Source organism: Ranitomeya imitator, chromosome 9, assembly GCF_032444005.1.
Source record: "Ranitomeya imitator isolate aRanImi1 chromosome 9, aRanImi1.pri, whole genome shotgun sequence".
NCBI lineage: Eukaryota > Metazoa > Chordata > Amphibia > Anura > Dendrobatidae > Ranitomeya > Ranitomeya imitator.
Window position 1 is genome coordinate 24,729,456 of NC_091290.1, and position 10,075 is coordinate 24,739,530.

The 10,075-nt window shown below is 42.8% G+C and overlaps 1 protein-coding gene across 2 annotated transcripts in view; it reads right to left on the reverse strand.

Annotated features, from left to right (window-relative positions):
* The window catches only part of LOC138648981 (alpha-1,6-mannosyl-glycoprotein 4-beta-N-acetylglucosaminyltransferase-like), a 65,183-nt gene that overhangs the window by 22,307 nt on the left and 32,801 nt on the right, over positions 1 to 10,075 (reverse strand). The window contains exon 1 of one of the 2 annotated variants that reach the window (XM_069739003.1): positions 1,085 to 1,157. The exons of the other annotated variant lie outside the window; for it this stretch is intronic. The gene's annotated coding sequence lies outside the window, so the exon portion shown is untranslated. Of the gene's footprint in view, positions 1 to 1,084; positions 1,158 to 10,075 lie in introns of those variants that run through there. 2 annotated transcript variants of the gene reach the window in all.

A 10,075-nucleotide genomic window follows, 5' to 3' on the forward strand; every position in this document is an offset into this window, starting at 1 on the left:
TGTATGTAAACCATGTCACATATGTCGGGTTTAAGAAGGAGATAGCAAAAGCCGGCAATTAAATTACCGGCTTTAAAGCTATTTAGCGCTGTATGAAGTAATAATATCTATACATATATGTGTCTACTGATATATATATACCTATTCTATGTGTACACATTTATTCTACCTATTCTATTCTAACCTGTCAGTGTGATTTTACTGTACACCGCACTGAATTGCCGGCTTTTCTCGCTAACACCGCTGTGTATTTCTCGCAAGTCACACTGCTGGTCCGTGTGTAATCTGTATTTTTCTGGCTTCCATAGACTTTCATTGGCGTTTTTTTTGCGCAATACGGTGACAAACGCAGCATGCTGCGATTTTGTGCGGCCGTAGAACGCCGTATATTACGGATCCGTAATATACGGCTGATAGGACTAGACCCATTGAGAATCATTGTGCCGTATGTTATGCAAGTTTTACGGACGTAGTTTCTGCGCTCTTACGTACGTAAAACTCGCAAGTGTGACAGTGGCCTCATTGTGCCAAATTATTCAAAATTGTATATATGGTTAATGAATTTTACGCAAAATAAAAAATGCGCTTTATTTTTGCCAAATATTTTTTGTGACTTTTTAGCACAAAAAAAGTGAAATGTTCTGCTAAAATGTCTCAAAAATTCCAGAGATAAAATAACTCAAGGAAGGAGGAAAAAAGTACATATGTGCAAAAATTTTGCAACGGTTTCAAAATCAGCAAGAAATATCTGGAAACCCCAAACCCCAACCACAATGACTAACTTTTAAAAAAGATCTACACATAAAATAGATTTAAAAAAAAAAAGGCACAAAATAAAAGATATAAGGTGCAAATGTAAAACATGCACAAAACCCCAAAAGCGAGACAAAACAGCCACAAATGTAATATAGAATTGTGCCCCAAGAGTATTAAGAAGTTGTTAAACACTTTAGTGTTGTTCTCCTCCACAGTTTTCTGACCTCCCAGATCTCACCTTATGGCACCTGCACTACAGTTTGACAGCGGCACTTCTAGTCTAGCCATGTACAGCATACAATAATATATAAAATCAGTGTATACTTACATGTTTAAACCCGACAGGGACGGTCAAACTAATACTAAAGTTTATAGGGCTGTCTGCTATGTAATCTCTCACACTTGTGAAAACTGTTCTCACAAGAGGAAGCCACTTGTTACATGTGGCTTTTACAGTGAATGATGCAATTATTGACCCTAAAGAAGGAAGCCGAAAATGTCCATGTGACATCTGTACAATAATCAGTTCCAGCAAGAGTCAAATCTTCTTTTCAAATATTTGATCTGTCGGGTGTGCCAACCTTCACTTTTGTTTTTTTTCTCCTTGTGGACAATGAGCCAAATGTTAATCTACAATTGAAGTGTGTACTAAAAATTTGATTGCAAGATATATTTGTACAGAGTAGAGGTTTAGGGGTATTTAGCGTTTTTTTTTTAAGACCTGATTTCTCTAACATGCTGCAGGTCCAAAGTTAAGTGGACGTTCCCTCTGAAGTTTTGCGCTCTTTATTATATTTGTCCAAGTCAATAGCACTCCCTCCCCTCTCTCACTCTGTGGCCATGTGCTAATAGAGTTTTTTGAAGAGTTTTTGGAGTGGATGAGGAAGAATAGGTATATATATGTAAATGTGGGTGTATATAATTTGTACAATACTGGGCTTGTGCAGTACTTAATATAGTGGATACTATGTCCCTTATTTTAGCTGTGATTTATTGTATTATCACAGCTCACATTGTCTTATTACATTCTCCTTTTTGTTACAGCTACTTGTGGTTTCTTTGAACTATTGGGCAATTTAGTATAATTATTCTATTTGCTTGTCATTTCTTTGGTTGTTCTGGCTCATTACAGTTATTCAGAATTGATATTATGTAGCTCTTGCTTATAAACTATTACCATATACACTGTGTGCAGAATTCTTAGGAAAGTTGTATTTTAGAGGATTATTTGTATTATTGATCAACAACTATGTTCTCAATCAACCCAAAAGATTCAAATATCAAAGCTTAATATTTTTGGAAGTTGGAGTGGGGTTTTTTAGATTTGGCTATCTCAGGAGGATATCTGTTTGTGCAGGTAACTATTACTGTGCAGAATTATTAGGCAACTTAATGAGGACACTCAGCAGCCTCCATCCATAGATTCTGTCAGTTGCTTGATCTGTTTACGACCAACATTGCGTGCAGCAGCCACCACAGCCTCCAGACACTGTTCCGAGAGGTGGACTGTTTTCCCTCCCTGTAGATCTCACATTTTATGAGGGACCACAGGTTCTCAATGGGGTTCAGATCAGGTGAACAAGGGGGCCATGTCATTATTTTTCTTCTTTGAGACCTTTACTGGCCAGCCACGCTGTGGAGTAGTTGGAGGCATCTGATGGAGCATTGTCCTGCATGAAAATCATGTTTTTCTTGAATGATACCCGATTTCTTCCTGTGCCACTGCTTGAGGAAGTTGTCTTCCAGAAACTGGCAGTAGGTCTGGGAGTTGAGCTTCACTCCATCCTCAACCCGAGAAGGTCCCACAAGTTCATCTTTGATGATCCCAGCCCATACCAGTACCCCACCTCCACCTTGCTGGTGTCTGAGTCGGAGTGGAGCTCTCTGCCCTTTACTGATCCAGCCTCCGGCCCATACTTCTGGCTCATTAAGAGTCACTCTCATCAGTCCATAAAACCTTTGAAAAGTCAGTCTCAAGATATTTCTTGGCCCAGTCTTGACGTTTTATCTTATGTTTCTTGTTCAAAGGTGGTCGATTTACAGCCTTCCTTACCTTGGGCATGTCCCTGAGTATCGCACACCTTGTGCTTTTTGTTACTCCAGTAACGTTGCAGCTCTGAAATATGGCAAAACTGGTGGCAAATGGCATCTTGGCGGCTTCACGCTTGATTTTCCTCAATTCATGGGCAGTTATTTTGCGCCTTTTTTGCCCAACATGCTTCTTGCGACCCTGTTGGCTATTTGCCATGAAACGCTTGATTGTTCGGTGATTACGCTTCAAAAGTTTGGCAATTTTAAGACTGCTGCCTCCCTCTGCAAGACATCTCACAATTTTGGACTTTTCAGAGCCCTTAAAATCTCTCTTCTGACCCATTTTGCCAAAGGAAAGGAAGTTGCCTAAAAATTAAGCACACCTTATATAGGGTTTTGATGTCATTAGACAACACCCCTCTTCATTACAGAGATGCACATCACCTGATTTACTTAATTGGTAGTTGGCTCTCAAGCCTGAACAGCTTGGAGTAGGACAACATGTATAAAAAGTATCATGTGATCAAAATACAACTTGCTTAATAATTCTGCACACAGTGTATATTTGCAATCTGTGATGGACTGGGTTCGCAAAGGCCCAACTAGTAACATGGATTCTTTGGGTCCACTGTTCAGCTACATGCAAAAATCACCTAACCACAATCCACAAATTTACTTTTTCTTCTTTGTAATATTGACTTGGCTAACTTGTTTAATGAATGATTAGATTATATGTTCTCTCCGTGTTTGGAGTGTGGAAGGAAACCCATGCAAAAACATACTGATAGGGAATTTAGATTGTGACCCCTTGGGGACAGCGATGAAAATGTCTGTAAAGTGCTGTGGAATATGTTGATGCTATATAAAAATAAAGATTATTATTAGATAATAACTTTTTATGCAAGTTGTGAATCAAGTATAATAGCACAACTCATTAGCATGCCTTCACGGGGCAGCCTACCGGAGGATTCTCCTGTCCTCCTGTGGGTCAGTCCGAGATTGTTTGTAATTATTGTATTGTCTATTCCTCTGCATTTTTATCTGGTCTTGTAATTTTTCGTTGTTGTTTAGTTTTGACCTTATGCTATACTAAATATTTTTTTTAGATCATGTAAATTTGTACCCTTTTCGCAATTTCTTGCATACATTTTTGGGATCATATAACTTAAAGCGATCTTCCACCTCTGACATTAAATTTGATTATACATCTCTAATATATGCATAAAGTCCTCCGTTACACTGCCCGAGCCTTGTGACCTGGCATGGATACAACATTGTTGTCATTGGCACTGTTCTATCAAACATCAATCTGTAGGTAAGGAAGGCATCATTCAGGCTTCCCATGACTGCCAGTACCGCTTCAGCTGCTATTTAGGAGAAGAAAATGGGTGCTAGTCTGATAGACCGAGGCAGTGGCAGCATAACGGAGCAAATTAGGTACTGCAACAATACATTACTTATCAATGGCGTAACTCGAAAATATGTGCAGTTTACACAGATGCATCCACTGGTACCAATATTGATCCAGAATCTTAAAGTCCATTGCGTGAATGGAGCAGTATTGAGTATGTGTGACCACTGATCAGCTCTTTCTGTAAGTCTGGTAGTCGTAAATGTTCACAACCTCTCTATTCACATGGGGGGGGCTTAGGCGATCATACATTTATGGCCTATCCTGTGGATATGGGACAACCCCTATAATAATCAATATTTCTTAGGAAGGTGCCTTATCTGGTAGTCGTAAATGTTCACAACCTCTCTATTCACATGGGGGGGGCTTAGGCGATCATACATTTATGGCCTATCCTGTGGATATGGGACAACCCCTATAATAATCAATATTTCTTAGGATATCTATAAAGGTGCCTTATCAGTAGGCGCACAAAAGGATATTTTTTTTTATTATGCACCCTTGAAATGAGGAGACTTATGCTACCTTATGAAGCTATAACATGAATCTTTTGGCAGCTTCAGCTGAGCCCTAGATCTTTTAGTTGCATATAAGTAGTCCAATCTCTTGGCCCTTAAGCCGGCTGCAGATGAGCGTATGAAAAATCGTTATTTTAATATAATCATCATCAGTGTAGTTTTTTTTTTTTTGCGACTGTGTGACATCCATGCGGGATCCATTTTCATTCATCTATATGATTAAATATAATTTCCTAGGATTATAATATAAATGTATCTGTTTAGTTCGGGATCCAATTTTTTTGTGTATTTTACGCACCCATAGGCTAGAATGGGCATGTCTCATCCAAGATTCAGAAGCGAATCGTGTATATTGCAATTTTTTTTTTCCACTGGCAGTCACACTGAGACAAAAGTCATTCTGAACAGCCCGATTAAACAACATGGGTCAATAGTAAGAGAAAAGCCTTGGTCCGAAAGAAGCAAAGCTTTACAAATATCCCTTTAATGGCTACTCCGTGGTTGGATTTGTCCTTGGTTAAATAGCTTAAATCCCATCCCACGATTGGGGCAACTCTTGCATATTGTACTCCTCCCACGGTTCATTCTCATATCTTACCACTATCTTCCTCTGTTTCCCGTTTTGGGCAGTCCGCATTTCCCCCTGGGTTTAGAAGATAAAGTCTTTCATAAATAGCTACTAATTAGGAGTTGTTTTAGAGTGTCACATTTTGGAGCTGGACATACAGTGTGGAAAATAAGTATTTGATACACTGCCGATTTTGCAAGTTTTCCCACCTACAAAGAATGGAGAGGTCTGTAATTTCTATCATAGGTACACAAACTGTGAGAGACCAAATCTAAAAATAAAACAGACCCACAATCAAATCACACTCCAACCTCTCCACCATGACCAAGACCAAAGAGTTGTCTAAGGACACCAGGGACAAAATTGTAGACCTGCACAAGGCTGGGAAAGGCTACAGGACAATAGGCAAGCTGCTTGGTGAGAAGGCAACAACTGTTGGGGTAATTAGTAAAAAATGTAAACACAAGATGACTCAATATTCCTCGGGTTGGCGCTCCAAGCTAGATCTCGCTTTGTGGGGTAAGGACGATTCTGAGAAAGATCAGGAATCAGCCCGGAACTACCGTATTTTGCTGATTATAAGACGCACCCCAAATTTTTAGGAGAAAAATAGGAAAACAAACCCTTTTCTTAATAAAATGGTGGTGCTTCTTATAATACATGCATGTTAGTGCTTACCGGGGGGGGGGAAGGCTGTGGTGAAGTGGGGTCCCAGGGTCACTGCTGGCAGAGGCAAGAGTGGAGCGTTGCTGCAGGCTGGGACGAGGGGGTGTTCAGATGTGCACCGCTGCAGGTGTTCGGTGATGCGGGGGCTCTGCCGACATTTTGTGAAAGCCCAGAGCCCCCGCACTTACATGGTTTACTATGCGATGGACTCCGGGAAAATGGCTGCCGAGGGGTGGCGCATGCACAGATTGAGATCACGGCAGCAAGATCTCGGCAGATTAGATCTCAGCATCATGTGGAGCCATTATACAGTATGGAGCACTATTAGGTCTCCATACTGTATAATGTGCTCAATGTGGTGTCATTATACAGTATGGAGCACTATGTGGGTCCATTATACAGTATGGGGCATCATGTGGGGCCATTAAACAAGTATGGAGCACCATGTGAGGCCTTTATATAGTATGGAGCACTATGTGGGCACATTATACAGTTTGGAGCACTAGGTGGGGCCATTGTACAGTATCCTTTATATATTTAAATTATGCCATTGTGCTATATGCTTTTTACTGCTCTTGCTTCAAGAAATCGGTCCAATTCATCTTTAAATCGTTAGTCACAGATAAAGATGGCCGTTATCTTATGGTGATAGGTTCCATCTGCGATAAGGTGGTGACCTTTGTCTCCTATTATCCTCCCAATACTTAATCTGCCTTCTTCTCTAGACTACTTGTCTCTGAACATGCCCAAGGTACTACACTTCTCTGCGGTGACTCCAACACCTTACTTCACACTACTCTCGACAAGTCTACAAACCCTCAAACTTTAACTCCCTCAATAGCGTTTCTTTCTACAGATTCATTTGCTCTAAACAAGCTACTATCCCAGTACTAATGGGTAGATTTATGGAGAGAACAATTCTCCTCAGTCAAGGACTTTTTATACACTGCTCAAAAAAATAAAGGGAACACTAAAATACCACATCCTAGATATCTCTGAATGAAATATTCCAGTTACAAATTTGTATTCATTGCATAGTGGAATGTGTTCAGAATAATAAAACATACCAATTATAAATGTAAATCAAAATGAATATCCCATTGAGGTCTGGATTTGGAATGATACTCAAAATCAAAGTGGAAAATGAAATTACAGGCTGATCTAATTTCAGTGGATATGCCCAATGACAAGGAAAAGATGCTCAGTATTGTGTGTGGCCTCCACGTGCCTGTATGACCTCCCTACTATACAACGCCTGGACATACTCTTGATGAAGCGGTGGATGGTCTTCTGAGGGATCTCCTCCCAGACCTGGACTAAAGCATCTGCCAACTCCTGGACAGTCTGTGGTGCAATGATACGTTGGTGGATGGAGCAAGACATGATGTCCCAGATGTGCTCAATCAGATTCAGGTCTGGGGAACGGGCGGGACAGTCCATAGCTTCAATGCCTTCATCTTACAGGAACTGCTAACACACTCCAGCCACATGAGGTCTGGCATTGTCCTGCATTAGGAGGAACCCAGGGCCAACCACACCAGCATATGGTCTCACAAGGGGTCTGAGGATCTCATCTCCGTACCTAATGGCAGTCAGGCTACCACTGGCGAGCACATGGAGGGCTGTGCGGCCCTCCAAAGAAATGCCACCCCACACCATTACTGACCCACTGCCAAACCGGTCATGCTGAAGGATATTGCAGGCATCAGATCACTCTCCACAGCATCTCCAGACAATCACGTCTGTCACGTGCTCAGTGTGAATCCGCTTTCATCTGTGAAGAGCACAGGCGCCAGTGGCGAATTTGCAAATCCTGGCGTTCTGTGGCAAATGCCAAGCGTTCTGCACGGTGTTGGGCTGTGAGCATAACCCCCATTTGTGGATGTCTGGCACTCAGACCATCCTCATGGGGTCGGTTTCTAACCATTTGTGCAAACACATGCACATTTGTGGCCTGCTGGAGGTCATTTTGCAGGGCTCTGGCAGTGCTTCTCCTGTTCCTCCTTTCACAAAGGTGTAGGTAGCGGTCCTGCTGCTGGCTTGTTTCCTTCCTACGACCCCCTCCACATCTCCTGGCGTACTGGCCCGTCTCCTCCTTCAGCCTCTGGACACTATGCTGAGAGACACAGCAAACCTTCTTGCCACAGCTCACATTGATGTGCCATCCTGGATGAGCTGCACTACCTGAACCACTTGTGTGGGTTGTAGAGTCCATCTCATGCTACCACGAGCGTGAAAGCACAACCGACATTCAAAAGTGACCAAAACATCAGCCAGAAAGCATTGGTACTGAGATGTCGTCTGTGGTCCCCACCTGCAGAACCATTCCTTTATTGAGGGTGTCTTGATAATTGCCAATAATTTCCATCTGTTGTCTATTCCATATGCACAACAGCATGTGAAATTGATTGTCAACCAGTGTTGCTTCTTAAGTGGACAGTTTGATTTCACAGAAGTTTGATTTAATTGGAGTTATATTCTGTTGTTTAAGTGTTCCTTTTATTTTTTTGAGCAGTGTACTTCTCTCCACGCCATTTAGTCTATACTAAGATATATCACATATTGGCCCACCCATCATTCATACCTAATATAATAAGTGTTTCTATACAGTTCACTCCCTGTTCAGACCACTCCAGTCCAGCTCACCTTCTCCACTCTACACCCACGACCCCGTTCATTCGACCGGATTCTGAATGACTCCTTTCTCTCTTATCCTGAAATTGCTCAGAGATTGAAAGATCATCTCTAGAATATTTCTCTCTGAACCTTCAGTAAGCTTATTCACCAGTCTCCCTTTGGAAAGCTCATAAAGCAGTGTTGAGAGGCTTCTGCATTCAAGAAGCATCTCGGAAGAAGAAATAAAGATACGCAAGAACAGCTGCTCTGGAGAGTAAGGTGTCAACATTAGAGTCCCAGATGAAGAACTTGGCCTCCCCTTCTACTTACCGCGACCTCACACAAGCATGCTCTGAACTCAATCTCTGCCTCTCCGAAAACACAGACTGAGCCATTCGTTGGTCTAAACGTTTTTATGCCCTTAAATAAAAGAACTCTAACCTTGCCAGATGCCCCAAATGCATCCGCCCACCTCGTACTCCTATACGTCTGTGTACAGGGCCGTATTTGCCACTAGGCACGTGAGGGCACGTGCCTAGGGCGGGGACAATGCAGGGGGCGGCACCTGAGCAAGGTTTTTTTTTTTTTTTTTTTTTTTAAAGCTGGGCCACCTCCCGAACGACCCTGCCCCAACTGGCCGCCCACCCTCCCGCCTCCCACCCGCCCTCCTTGAAGACAATACTCACCCTGCTGCTCCAGCGATGCCTGGTCTCGGCGTCTGGAGCTCGTCCTTAATGAGCGGTCACGTGGTACCGCTAATTAAGGTCATGAATATGCGCATATTCATGACCTTAATGAGCAGAGCGGTATCACCTGACCGCTCACGCAGGATGAAGGTGCAGCGCGCCGGGAGTCGGGACAGCCAGAGGGACGTCGCGGCCGCGCGGTGAGGAGCAGGTGAGTATAAGGGATGGGGGGGACAGGGGAGGGGGGAAGAAGGAGGACGGTAAGCCGCACCATTCAAGATGGGGGGTGGAGGAATATGAGCCATGCATACAGGTGTGGGGGGTGGAGGAATATGAGCCATGCACACGGGGGGGTCATTATACAGTATGGAGAACTGTGTGTGGCCATAATACAGTATTGAGCATCATGTGTGGCCATTATACAGTATGGAGCATCATGTGGCCGTTATACAGGATGGAGCATCATGTGTGGCCATTATACAGTATGGAGCATCATGTGTGGCCATTATACAGTATGGAGCATCATGAGTGGCCATTATACAGTATGGAGCATCTTGTGCGGCTATTATACAGTATGGAGCAGTGTGTGGCCATTATACAGTATGGAGCAGTGTGTGGCCATTATACAGTATGGAGCATCATGTGTGGCCGTTATACAGTATGGAGCATCATGTGCTGCCAATATACAGTATGGAGCATCATGTGCGGTCATTATACAGTATGGAGCATCACGTGCGGCCATTATACAGTATGGAGCATTGTGTGGCCATTATACAGGATGGAGCATCATGTGTGGTCGTTATACAGGATGGAGCATCATGTG